At 44.7% G+C, this 14,550-nt stretch overlaps 1 protein-coding gene and 1 pseudogene across 1 annotated transcript in view; one reads left to right on the top strand and one right to left on the bottom strand.

Moving 5' to 3' along the window:
• The window catches only part of LOC120727792 (complement factor H-like), a 29,760-nt gene that overhangs the window by 4,863 nt on the left and 10,347 nt on the right, over positions 1–14,550 (top strand). The gene's annotated exons all lie outside the window — the stretch shown is intronic.
• Positions 954–5,716, bottom strand: LOC120727788 (annotated as a pseudogene).

Below are 14,550 nucleotides of genomic sequence, written 5' to 3'. Positions count from 1 at the left end.
AAAGAAAACAACTATTTTATAGAGCAAAAAAGAGCAAAAACATTTCTAAAATTAAGCAATTTCCTATCAAAATTGCTTAATAAACATTTATTTTGTTTATTTTTATTTTATTAGTATTTTCCTTAAATGTGTTAAATATATATTTTCTCATCTAAATGTCCACTGAGCTGTGAGCCAGGGGGCGGTAATGCACCTCAACATTGGTTGCCAACCAAGAAGAAGAAGAAGCTGTGAGCCAAGAGGGAGGGGGTGAGTTAGTGGTCGTGTCCAAATTCATGGGCTGCATCCTCCTGAGGACTCGGCCTTCGCGGTCTACGTGGGCCGGGTCCTCAGAAGGTCGGGTAGGCCGGAAGTAAACGGCTGGGGAAATTGGACAGTCTAGCCTTCAGATTAGCGTCACCGCTGTCTCGGTGGAGTTTAATAAACTCGGCTGTCTGCTCCTTGCTATCTAAAATATAACAGGACACTGGCGTAAATTCTCGACCATCTCACACTTCTGTTTAATCTGTTTTCTGTTTGACGTTTATTCAGCTGTGTGAAAATCCCAGAGGAACCCACCCGGGAGATTAATAAAGTTTTATTTTATCTAATCTGATCTAATAACTTGAATCTCAGCCAAACCGATTTACTCACGAACAAACAAAACACTGAAAAAAGCCCAACAATAACATTTTTAGGTTGTCTAAGTGACTTATATATTACGTTTAACCTGAGTAGCGAAAGTCCGTGGTGATCTGAAAATGATGTGCCGGGAGTTGTGCCGTTCTCGGCAGCTTCAGTGACCCTCGAGCTCCTGGCTTGTGAAGGATTAAAAAAAAACACAACAACATGCAATAGAATAATATTAAACACAAAGTGAACCCGTCTTCCTTCATTAAATAGGTTCTTTTAGATGTTAAGGAGGAATTGACTTAACCAGGCTGGCGGAGAATGAAGACAACCGGACACCTGCGGCAGATGGGGAATCAGTGAACTTTTATTGAGACAGAGACAACCTCTCAACACAGCTCACATCAGGAGATTCCGAAGATTTGCTGTGAGGATGGGTATATATTCTCTAAAACTTACAGGAGGGGGGAAAGTGCTGCACTAGCAGAAAAACAACTCCATAAAAGGAAATCGGCCTTGGGTGTTCTAGCCTCTTCGCTTGCAGATATCTTGCACCTGCAGGATGAGGCGATCGCTTCTTATCGCTCTCAAGGCCACAGTCGTGAGCACATTTTTATTACACAGTTGCACAGTAACTTTAAAGCTGAACAATGTTTAAAGCTGAATAATGTTTAATCAGATTATATTTTCTTCAAATCCCCCTTTTGACCCATCTTAAAATGGGTCAACACACACAAAAATAAGTAACATTCAAAGGAACACAGAGACGTGTCGAAGCCTGGCTCGAAAAACTCCTCGGGTCTTATCATTTGTCTTTATCTGTCATTGCAGATGAGGAGAAAAGAGTCCAGGCACCACCCTGCCCAGGGGTCGGCTGCAAGCAGTCTCGGTTCCAGACGAAAGCAGTAACAGCTGTCCTGCACACAAGGATACAACGAGTCAGTGCAACCAGGGTAGTGACACAAAATTAACAGTTCATGTAACCCAGCAACCAAAAAGTATAAGTAATGATAAAAATGTGGAGAGTACAGAGTATACTATAATAATGAGAGATATAAACGTGAAAATGTGAAAGAATAAATCAACAGTAAAATAAACCCAGAACGGTAACTGCTAAGGACATTCAAAAGTGAATATGGTAAAACGTGAGGAAGGGGTGTGGAAAAAAAAAAAAAAAAAAACAATTTATATCCAGTGGTGGGAGTACACATTCGCTCAGGCTTAAGTCCGGAGACCCTGAGAACATCGCTTAACCCTCACAACCCGACCAGACACAGTTCAACCAGATATATCCTTCAAGAGGAAGTGGGTGAGGGAAACAATTAATAACAAGGCTAATACAAAAGACCACAGAGAAACAACCATTCTAGAAGCATTTAAACAAGAGAAAGACGATAATGTTCGTCACCATCACGATCAGAGTTTTCATCATCCGTTGGCGAGGAGGTCAAGGCCAGATCTTTTAGGGTGAAAATTAAGCCTGAAAGATCCGGTTTTTTTGCTATTCTGAGCATATTTTGGTTTCTCCAGTGCAAAGCCTGACCCCTAGAGTGCTTGGACCAATCGAGGTCCGTTTCTGACACTAAACTGGACCACTTCCACTGATGCCAACCTCCCAGGGTTATATACCACACTGAGGAGGAGAGATGTACTGCAAGGTTAAAAAGATCTCCCCCTTGGTCTTTGGTGACGGGAGTGACTGGAAAGCTAGCGAAATCTATTTCGACTACCCAACTTTTATTGTTGGGGACACAGAGAGTAATCATTCTAGTCGTACTTGGGGTACAGGAGGTAACCGTGGCTCGTTTCTTTCTAAATGGATCGGGCGTGGGCAAAACTGGAGAGGAAGTGGTGGGCAAGACCCTAGGGGCTACATTTGTCAGATTGGGACTGTCAGAAGGGGGCGAAGCTTTTGCACTTGAGGGTGTCAGAAGTTTCGGGGGCCCTTCACAGATCAGGATTATGCCAATGGGAATGAGACCCAGGGCCAGGAAGCAAACAAAGACGCAACATCTTTGCCTGCCTGTCATTTCAGGGGGAAAGGGCCAAGACATGTTTACTTAGCTTGTATGTCTTCTAATAGAAGATGATGGGGCACAGAAAGGTGGTCCAGTTCCCCCCACCTCGCCAAGGGCGTGTTCTAGGAGTTAAAGAGCAACAAAAAGTATCAGTGACACAACTTTAAATGAGCTTTCAGCGATTAAAACTATTGCAATGTAAAATGTAAATCTTAAAAACTCAAGCCAATATAAAAGCAAAATCATAAAAGATGTTAAAAATAGAAAAATAAAAATGTTTAGTTCAGTATGAAGAACACCCCCTTTTGTAACCAGCCGGCTTGTAGGTTGAGTTTTGGCTCCCTCAAGTGGTTGGTGATGCTGTTGCAGCTCCTTCTGACAGGTCCTTCTGCACCTCTCTCAAGGTTCTTCCTGGTTCGGTGGCAGCAGCGCACTGTGTGTAATGAAACCAGGTGTCACCTTTCCCTTTGAGCCTGACAGCGTGGGAGGTCCGCTCTGTTATGCGGTAAGGGCCTGTCCAGCGAGGCTCAGCCCACTTTCTCTTTGTGACTTTCAGGAGGACGTAGTCCATTCCAGGTGCAGCCGCCCCTTTCTGCTCTTGCTGGTTTCTTTCAGCGACCTGTGAGGAATACTGGGCAACAAAACTGCGGAGCATGTTATAATATGTCCTCGGATCGAGGTCTGAATCAGCTTCATCCGACATTAACAGGCGAGAGGAGGGGCCAGGAAAAGGCCTGCCATGCTCCAACTCAAATGGAGTGTAACCAGAGGTTTGATTTACTGAGCATCTTATGGACATTAATGCAAGAGGCAATGCCTTAACCCAATCTAATTTGGTCTGTGCACAGATTTTAGCCAATTTAGTTTTTAGAGTTTGATTCATCCTTTCCACTTTCCCCTGGGATTGGGGGTGGTAAACTGAGCCAAACTTATGTTTCAAACCTAATGCGGCTTCAACCCTCTGCAGATCGTGGTTCCTGAAATGTGAACCATTGTCCGACCTTATGACCTCGGGAAACCCATGCTGTGGTATATAATGATTAATCAGACACTTCACCACAGTTCCACTGTTTTCACTTGCTGTCGGCCAGGCTTCTGGCCAACCTGAAAATGCATCCACAGCCACCAGCAGGTACCTGTAACCTACCCACTCTGTCCACCATGTCTGTGTAATCAATGATTATTTCTTTTCCTGGACAAAGTGGGATGGGGAAGTACCCTGCTATTGGCTTGAAGGCGGGCTTGATTCCAAATTGGTTGCACTCTTTACAGGTTTTAACCATGTATTTTGTCATGTCTTTTAGATAAGGGTGCCACCAGGCGGCTAAGTTCCTCATCATTTGTGCAGGTCCCACATGCCCCACTCCATGTGCCTCTTCCATGGCTGTCTGTCTGACCCCTGGCGGTAGAATGGGCCTTCCATCTGGGCCACGCCAAACATCTGTGTTTGTGGCCCCTCTTGTTACCCATAATGATTTTTCCTGGGGGCTGGCTTTGTCCTGTAACTCTCTGATTGTGGCTAGGCCTAGTTGTATGGGTGGTCTTTCTGGAGGGGGTGTGGCTTCTGGGTCCATTACCATAATCAGGGAGGGTAAGTAACCAGCTGTCTGCTTAGCTACTAAGTCGGCCTGTTTGTTACCTAATGCCACTAAGTCCAATCCGGCACTGTGTCCTTTGCATTTTACCACTGCCACCTTAACAGGTAACAACAGTGCTTCCGCTAATTCCCTCATTTCTGTCTCATGTTTAATAGGCTTTCCGCTGGCTGTCAAAAAACCAGCTCTTAGCCACTGCTTGAGCTCCACATGCACTGCTCCCACAGCATAAGCTGAATCACTGTATATATTCACTTTCTGTCCCTTTCCCATCCTTAAGGCTTCAATCACCGCTCTCAGTTCAGCTCTCTGTGCAGACTGTTGTCCTGTCAACTGCTCTGCTTTCACTGTTTTCCATCTCATGTCTGTCTGTTCCACTATTGCCCATGCAGCTTTCAACATTCCACTTTCAGTTCTGAAACAACATCCATCTGTGAACCAATCTTTTTCTGCGTCCATTAGAGGTTCTGCCTGCAAATCTGGCCTGATTTTCTCCTGTACCTGCACAACTTCTTCACACATATGTGGTTCCCCTGATCCCATGTGATCAGCCATGTTTATGCCTTCATGTGAGTAGGTGATGTGTGGTGCTTCCAAAATGGTACTGAGGCGTCTCTGCCTGAGTGAAGTGAGTGTGAAGGCCTGTGAGGAGACGTAGGCCACCACACTGTGTGATGTCAAAATTTTTAGTGGGTGGTTCATCACTATGTGTGCTGTTTTCTGAATGATTTTTGCAAGTCCAGAAACGTGTTGTGTGCACGGTGGGTGGCGTTTTTCAGTGTTGTCAAGCATTACACTTACATATGTCAACACTTTTCTCTCTCCCCCTTTTTTCTGGAACAGGATACCATTGATATGGGTTCCAGTTCCAGAAACATCAAGATGAAAAGGCAAGGTGTAATCTGGCACAGCAAGGTCAGAGGCGACAGAAAGCTGTTGTTTTAACTTTATAAACGCCTGTTCTGCTTCTATAGTCCATGAGAGGGGAGCAGAGAGGTTTCTCATGCCTTGTTCATTTACCAAAACGCGCAGAGGGGAAGTAAGGCCAACATAGTCTGGGACATAGGTCCTGCTGTAACCAGTCAGGCCCAAAAATGACAACATGTCTTTTACAGTTAGAGGTTTTGGATGGTGCAAAATGGAGTTCCTGTGTTCTGGGGACAAGGAAATACCGGACTGTGAGACCATGCGGCCTAGAAAAGAAACCTGTTTTCTTGCAATCTGTAGTTTGTTTTTGCTCACTTTAAAACCTGTGTTGGCCAGGTGGTGAAGTACCACTCTGGTGGCCTCCAAACAGATGTCAGCCGTGGGGGCAGACAGCAAAAGGTCATCCACATATTGTATTAACATACAGTCAGATGGTAGTGGGCAGGTTTGTAAAAGTTCTTTCAAACACTGATTAAACAGTCCTGGGGAGAGGGCAAATCCCTGTGGTAAGCGAGTGTAACGCCATTGTCGGCCTCTAAATGTAAATGAGAAAATGTCACGCAGTGACTCACGAAGTGGGAGGCAGAAAAAGGCATTAGCCAAGTCAATGCAGGTGAACCAGGCATGAGATGGTGGGAGGTTGGCCAAGGCAACATAAGGATTAGGCACAGGCAAAGTAGAAGTGCCAAGTAAGGCATTAATCCTTCTCAAATCATGTGCCATTCTGAACTTCCCCGTGCCTTTTTTCTCAACGGGTAGGATGGGCGTGTTCCACTTAGAGCAGGAGGGCTCCAAGACACCGGCAGTGACCAAACCAGAAATTGTTTCTGCAATCCCAGCCTCAGCCTCCGGTCTGTGTGGGTACTGAGGCTGCCACAAGGGGGTAGTAGATGACAGTTGAAAAGAGACTGGCCCCACATCAACTAAACCTACATCTGTGGGTCCAAGTGACCACAAACAATCTGGAAGAGAGTCCAGTAAAGCCGCAGCATCACAGTGGTCTGTGTGTTCTCTTCCATGTGACCTGCTGACCACTTCATGTTGCAGTGTTGAGGAATTAAAGCAATCATTTAAAATTTGGTATGTCTTGGTAGATGGAGAAAACAAAACCTGTGGGAGTTTTGTAGGTGTCCAGTCAGTGGCCGCAAGGGAACGTTTAACCATTCCACCCAGCTCCTTAGCCTGGTGTCCAGGATGTAAGGCCAGTGACACATGGGGAGCTGCCTCATCAGACATCATGTACCACTGTAATTGATCTGTTGTAAAAGTAACCGCTGCTGCCACCCCCTCAGGTGCCGCAAAAATGCACGACATGTTCAGAGACCAAGCCCGCCCCTCACACTGCTTTTGGAACATGTGCTGGTACCAGGTGGTGTCATGCCTGTCATAAAACAGTGTAACATGAGGTGGGTCAGGGGGAGGGACATAAGGATGTAGGAGTGAGAGCCACGGCCGCCATTGCTGAAAAGCAGTCCAAATTCCTGGTTCAGCAGGTGTTTCAACTTCCAATAATGCCCAGTAGATGTCAGCAGAGTCCGCCAAACAGGAGGAGGGTTGCAGCAGAAACTGACCACCTCCCTCTGGCCCATCAGAGCAGGGAAGTACAACCCCAGTAGGGAGAGTCACAGTTAGGCCTTGTGAAGAGCAGAGTATTGTGGCTCCTAATTTAATCAACAAGTCTCTTCCCAGTAAATTCACAGGCGCCTGTTTTGAACAAACATAGCTGTGTAACAAGGTCTGATCTCCAACCGTTGTGGGGAGGGGCACGGTGTAAGGCAGAGTTTTAGGTTCCCCAGATATGCCCACCACTGTAATCACTCTGTCAGTAAGTCTTTCACGAGCAACATCCTTAATGGTGGAGTACGTAGCTCCAGTGTCCACTAAAAAGCTGCTTCTCCTTCTATCTACAGTTATGGACAGCATAGGGTCCGCCGTTGTCCCTTCACCGTCCTGGGCAGTCTGTGGGGTGTCCTATAGCTGGGGACCACCCTCGTAGTACTCCCACCCCATCACAGGCATCTGTGGGGCCGGGGGCACTCCAACTACAGCACCACGAGGTCCACCTCTGTGGCCAGGATGCTGATAGAGCCCACCACGGGCTCCCCTGCCTCTTCCAGCAGCCGGGTTCAAAGGGCACGCTTTAGCCCAGTGTCCAGGTTGTCCACACCGGAAACAAACATACATCTGGCCTCCCCTACCACCTCCCATCTGACCCCTTCCCCTGAAACCACCTCTGTTTCCTCCAAATGGGGAACCTCTCTGCCCATAAGGGGCCGGGGAGTGATAAGCACCATACTGGGGGGGCTGTGGATCAGTTGGCCATGGGTTCGGATACAAATCAGGGGCAACTGGACCAGGAGGGGGAGCTGCAGCAGCCACAAGCTGCTTTTTAGGCTTGTCACCTTTTCCACCCAGGTCGTTTTTAGCTTTCTGCAGCTGAACCTTTAACAGTTGCAACTGTAAATCTTCGACGCTCTCCGCTTTATCCTCAGACTTAATCTGCACTTTGTTAAGATTAAAAATCAAATGTTTCTTCCAGATTGCAAAGTCACAGTCCTGCAAATCAGGATTATCCTCCATTTTCTGGCTTACTGACTCCGGAATGCCCCTCAGCACCGCCTTTCTAAACCACATGCTCTGTGAACAAGTCCTACTGGGGTGATGACCTGTATGGTTCACCCAGTCTTCAACAGCCTGATTTAGATAATGGGTGGGATTTTGCTTTCCCTCCCATTTAAATTTCTGTAAGGTGCCTTGATTTTTGGGTGGGAATTGTTTGCGCAGGGCCGGTCCAATAAACCTCAAGGCCTGCATTAGTGGCACCTCGTTCTCATGCATGGTAGTACCTGCATTTTGTTCCAGGTCCGCTGCCTGAGATCGGGATGTGCACCTAGTTATAATAGCTCTAAAATCTCCCAGTGCGAGGTCCTGTCCAGCTGTGTATTTATCCAAACCAGCCAACCAGGCATTCCCTCCCTCCATTATGTCAGGGAGTTTGTCCACTAGGGCCTGGACATCTCCGAATGAATAAGGTTGATACACTGGTCTACGTTGCGCTTTAGTCTGGACCAGGGGAAATATGCCTGGAGGCTGAGGCACAGGGCCCTTAGATCTAGTCTGATATCCTAAACTGGGAGGGGTAGAGGGGGGTGTATTGTTAAGGTCACTGAGTTCATCATCAGTATCCTCAGTTTCCTCCCCGCCTGGTGGGGTAGCAGTGTCAGCAAAAATGTGGGCTAAACTCATCTGTGTTTCCGGATCCTGACGGCCCACCAAAGACATGGTAACTGTGACATTTGGTGAAGTGCCAGGCTCAGTTTTTGCAGTAGCAGTCAGATCTCCCTTAACAGCGACAGGAGTGCTGGCAAAGGGGTTGGACCGGGAAAGAGGGGCTGACGCAACACGATTATTCACCTGGACCACTGACCTATGTTCATTTAAGCAGCTGCGTAATGCTGCTTCTTGATCAGTTAATTGTTGTTCAGTGGGTTCCTGTCTGTTCATTCGAACCGCAAATGGTGCGCTCGCAGGGGGGTCAGTTAGGCCCTCAGATCCGGTTCCAAAACAATGGGACATAGAAGAGGGGGCTCTACTACTAGCTGAGGATGTCGCCGACAGAGAGGAGCTTCCTGGGCAAAAATGCTTAGTATATAGGGGAGTTGGAGCTACGGGCGGTTCTTCTCCAATAGTCATTGTTCCACCAGAGATATTAAGTACCGGATATATGCCTGCTGAGGGAGGAGTTGAGGCAGAATAGGGAGGTGGCTGAGACCTATTTTTCTTCATGTGTGGTTTTGCAGTTTCCCATAAACACACCCAGTGATTAAATTTAGCTTTGCGGCCTGCGTGCTTATCTGCTTCCTTTCTGTGTCTCACCCCGCTCATCACACCTGCACCTGCTGCTGCTGAGTTGGCTTCTTCCTCTTTCTCTTTTGCCTGCATAGCCTTATTCTGCCAAATTATTCCCCAGTTACCACTACTCCCCTCGTTCTTTCCCTTTTCTTTCATTAACCTTTCAGCTGTTTTCCTCAATAACTCTTTCTGCTTTTTTGCTTCTTTAGGCTGGTGTGTGGAGTTGATGACTGTCTCAACACATGTTAATTGTTCTCCCAATGTGCTAAGAATAACACCGGGACCCCAACCATCATCATTAGTTTCTCTATCTAATTCTCCATCCATTTTACTGTCAATGGAGGAGTGTTCTTTTATTGATTTTAAAGGAGAATTTGGGCCAGCTGGGTGTCTGCCTCTGTTAGGCACTAACAGCTGGGGCGCTGCTTTAAAGGTGAGTCAGCACTGAAATATCCCTTCAGGTGTTACCAAGCTTCTACCAAACCGGAGTCTGGCGGGTACCCTTGCCTAGAGCTTCCTGATAGGGGTGCTAGTTGGTTGTCACCTTGTTCACACGTCTCATTCACACTTCATACATTACCTGCAGTCACTCATTACCCTCCTTATGTATGTAATAAATGTGTAAAAAAAATTCTATGTGTGGTGTATTATTTTAACCAAAAGAGGAACCTAGTTCCTTTAATTGTGTAATCTGTGAACAACGGAGAACCAGACTGTCCTGCCCAGTGTTCCACAGCAAGCATTCAGCGTGTATTTATGTGTGTCAAATATCAAACAGAACATCAAAACATTTAAAACACTAAAATCATCGGGGTTTTAAGAAGAGATCCGTTTTCTCCTATTGATCAAAGGGACCCCTCCTTTGGACTCCAACCAGTACTTTTCCTTTTTAAGTTTTAGAGGATCTTTTCTAATAAAGTCCTCTGGGCCTTCCTAACCCTTCTGTAGTTTAGAGAATATTACTAAAAAATATTCTCAAGGCCTTTAACCTTTTAATTGTTTAGAAAGGCGTTACTAATAAACCCTTTCAAGGTCCCAGACCTGCACTGAGGTATGTATCCGACACCGGAGAGCAACCCGTCGGCTGCGACCGTGGTCAGACCTCAGTTCACTCTTATCTTTATTCACTTATTCACTTATTTCTTATTCACTTATCTCTTATTCACTTATCTCTTATTCACTTGTCTGATTCTCAACAAGCCTTAAGTAAGCCAGACAATTTTGGTTATGAATTACTAGGAGTTTGGACACTAAGTATTTTTATAATGTTCAATATAGCAGAAATAAAAGGTCTGCTTACCTTGTTTTTGTGTGCGCGCAACTTTTTGTCCAAACTCTGTTCACTCAGACCACGGCCGATTGTCCTCCCGTCCGTTCCAGTTGACCTGGACCGGATCCTGTTCGTGACGCCAATTGAAGGATTAAAAAAAAACACAACAACATGCAATAGAATAATATTAAACACAAAGTGAACCCGTCTTCCTTCATTAAATAGGTTCTTTTAGATGTTAAGGAGGAATTGACTTAACCAGGCTGGCGGAGAATGAAGACAACCGGACACCTGCTGCAGATGGGGAATCAGTGAACTTTTATTGAGACAGAGACAACCTCTCAACACAGCTCACATCAGGAGATTCCAAAGATTTGCTGTGAGGATGGGTATATATTCTCTAAAACTTACAGGAGGGGGGAAAGTGCTGCACTAGCAGAAAAACAACTCCATAAAAGGAAATCGGCCTTGGGTGTTCTAGCCTCTTCGCTTGCAGATATCTTGCACCTGCAGGATGAGGCGATCGCTTCTTATCGCTCTCAAGGCCACAGTCGTGAGCACATTTTTATTACACAGTTGCACAGTAACTTTAAAGCTGAACAATGTTTAAAGCTGAATAATGTTTAATCAGATTATATTTTCTTCACTTGCTATCGAGCTGGTGGGTAGCAGATGCTCCGAAAACGTCGAAGCACTTTTGCAAATATGCGATATCTTGATAAACCGAGCAGATATTTGATGTTTACACAGCTACTTTCTCACCTGAAAATATGTTAAAAGTTTATTTTGTGACCCAGAAAGATTAGTAAGAGTAATTTTAAAACTTAGTAGCGGCCGCCATTGTTGGAAACTGGAGTTTGGCTGGGCCGCGCTATGAATTCTGGGATATGGTAGGCCACGAAGGACACACCCGACTCATCCTTCAAATTTGGGGAAAGGGAGGACGCATTTGTCGGCTGCATTCGGAGGAGTCTACGAATTTGGACAGCCTTCGGCGCGTCACTGTGACGTAATCGGTCTACAAATGCGACCTCAGGAGGATGCAGCCCATGAATTTGTTCGCTCTATGATTCAGCACAGGAGGGAGGGGGTGAGTAGCTCAAATGTGCTGTTAGCATGTTAGCAGAGCGATGCTACTGTGAACCGAGGAGCTATTTTCTTGATGTGAGCTTCTACTCAGGGTTTTTTCTTCCAGTTCAGAGCAGAAATTTTTTTGTTACGATACTGGATGTTGTGTTTTTCTCCACAATTTTAATTATAAGCTAGATACATTGCCGCTAACAGCAACAGGGATGAGTCAGTGAGTCAGTTGGGCTTGTGAATCATGATTCATGAGTCAGTAAAGTGATTCTCGAGTATTGAACGATTCGTTCATGATTCACGCATCACTAGCCTACACAAACGCAAAGCAGGAGATGAAGCTTTGCTGAATATGTTTCCAAACCAACTTCATTCTGAGCCAAAGACTAGAAAATATGGTGAAGCATATCTTCCCTTTGGTCTCACCTGCACAAGTGCCGAGGTAGGTTTCCCCTGCAGAATTGGTCTTTCCTTTGTCGGGAGCACACGCTGGGCTCTTCAAATCACGGACAAACAGGATCCCACATTCTTGATTTTTAGTTCACAAACACTTGTTGTAATGACTAACTACTCCTGACATTTTGGAGATGTTAGCTCTTTATACAGTAAAGTTACAGCTGGATACAAATAATATCAGGCTGATCCTGCCACGATTTGTTCCCCCTAAATCACGGACAAACAGTATCCCACAGTTGTTTATGTTTTTAAACCCATTTTGCACAGAGAGGCATTCTTTTTGAAAAATGTATTGATAGCAATGTTGAATATTATTACACAGGAAAAAAAAAACAACTACATGTAAAATAATTACACCGTGACGCCTCTGCCTTTCTAAATAGAGGGACAGTGACTGCGTGTTTATATGTGTTTATATGTGTTTATATGTATGTTAATCTGACTATCTGCCATTCTGCAATTCCTCTCATGTAAGCAATAACGTGGCGCACAGCTGAATTGAAAAAGGCACATACCTTTAGCGTTGCATGACGAACTCTGTATACCTCGTCCACACGTAAACGCAAAAAATGAGTTTTAAAAAATCTCAGTTTTCGGTGATTTGAAACGCCCTTTACGTGTGGGCGAAACAGCTGCGTTTTCAAAAATACCCGTGTAGGTGCGGGTGTAGTGTAAAAGAGTTAGTAGTTTATTTTATTACTACCTGCAGATTACTTGTATTTGCTTAATTGTTTACTAAATGTTTGCGGTGTGAAATAAACCGCAATTGAGCAAATATGGGTGTGTGTGTGGTTGGAGGATGTGTTAGTGCGTGCGCGCAAACATTTTTCTGTAAAACAAAGGGGGGCCCAGCGAAAAAAGTTTGGGAACTACTGGTATAGGAGGACACCTACTCTGTATCTGGTTAAGTATAAGAGCCTTTTGTTTAGATAGACTGCTAGACTCCTGGCACCAGCTTTGGGGAGTCTTCACAGGTTCACATCGTGACCACACACACACACACATACCCACACGACACACAGACAAGGTATTCTTTGTCCGCGTGTATACCTATGTGAAATGTCATATGTTAATGAACCTATGCATATTAATGTAACCACAATAAATGGAGTGTTACAGGGAACCTGGCTGAGAGTCCGACGGAGGTCAAGTGGGCGGAACGTCCTCTGGCTCCGGTCCGGTCTCCCTCATGCATGAGTAACACAAAGAACTTTGCCTACTTGGTGTTCAGTGCTTTTGCTGTGTCGTTAAATTGTCTCGTTCCAGCAATGGGCCTGTGCTAGACAGACCCATCAGCTGTCCTGTTCAGGGTGACAAGTTGCTGAAAGTTGTCACATGTGGTTTATTTTCTGGATCCTCCAGACAGTCATACACCAACAAAATCACACATTTCTTTTTGTTTGTTTGTTTTTGCAGTTTTGATTTATTGATCATGGCAAAAAGTTTGAGAAAAACTTCATCACTTTTTCCAAATATGAGGAATATTTAAAATATCGAATTGTCAAACAGTTCCGACCAAAGTTACGGGAAAAGCCTCATAAAAATAATAACTTTGTTTTTATTTCTTTACTGTTTAAAAACTGAATAATTTCCCAATTACCAAAACACTTTCTGAATGTTTTTAATAAGGTTCTTACACATTTTATTGTACACACACACTTGCATGTAAATAAAAGAATTCACCTCTCGCCCTGCGGGAGGTCTATTCTTCAAGCTCGGGTGTTCTACCAGAGGCCTGGGAGCTTAAGGGTCCTGCGCAGTATCTAAACTGTTCCTAGGACAACCCTCTTCTGGACAAAGATTTCGGATGTTGTTCCTGGGATCTGCTGGATCCACCACACCTAGTGCTCCGATTACCATTGGGACCACCTTCACCCTCCACATCTTCTCAAGCTCTTCTCTGAGCCCTTGGTACTTCTCCAGCTTCTTATGTTCCTTCTTCCTGATGTTGCTGTCACTCTATCACTACGGCCATCATGTGAAATACTATGAATACTTTCCAGATATGTGTGACCAACAGTGTTGGGACTAACGCGTTATTAAGTAACACGTTACAGTAACTACGTTATTATTGTGGTAACGAGCACGGTAACTAGTTATTATGCCAAAACCAGGAACGCACTGGTGCGCTTTCTCACCTGTAATAGAAAAATAAATATTGATTGTGGTAAAACTTGACCTAAGCGGCCAAAGAATGGCTGGAGACAGATGTTGTCCAGTGTAGCGAGTGATTTATTCACCATTTTGTGACCAAACCATATTTACAAAAAATAAATAAGAAACTCAACTCCAGAGTTAACTCACTTCAAATATAAATGACTGAACTTAAATCAACAGAAATTAAGGTTAACCTGCACACAGCTACACTGACCTGGTTCTTTCCCTGAACACCTGTGTTCATCTGCTTAAATAATCCACTCACCCCTGGACTATTCCATTCAGTAGGTAGGAGGAGCATACTCAAACCTTTACTGCTACTCTTTACTAGCAATAAAATCTCTACAGTGTAATCAATACATATTGCACCAATAAATCAATTTCCGTATAGTCTAAAATTAGGTTGATTAAATTACAAAGATTCTCCCCCTTCTACACCTGGTCTCTTCCTGTGACCTCAGATTAACCCTTAGATAAGAACAGTATATATAACATAATAGCATAATATAACATAACATCTTGATTTAAATTAATTTTGACAAGTTTGTTCAGTTAACATGTTATTTATTTCAACTGTTAAGTGGTT

This window comes from Simochromis diagramma, unplaced genomic scaffold, assembly GCF_900408965.1.
Source record: "Simochromis diagramma unplaced genomic scaffold, fSimDia1.1 OVJJ01000205.1, whole genome shotgun sequence".
Taxonomy (NCBI): domain Eukaryota; kingdom Metazoa; phylum Chordata; class Actinopteri; order Cichliformes; family Cichlidae; genus Simochromis; species Simochromis diagramma.
This window is presented reverse-complemented; position numbering and strand designations above follow the sequence as displayed.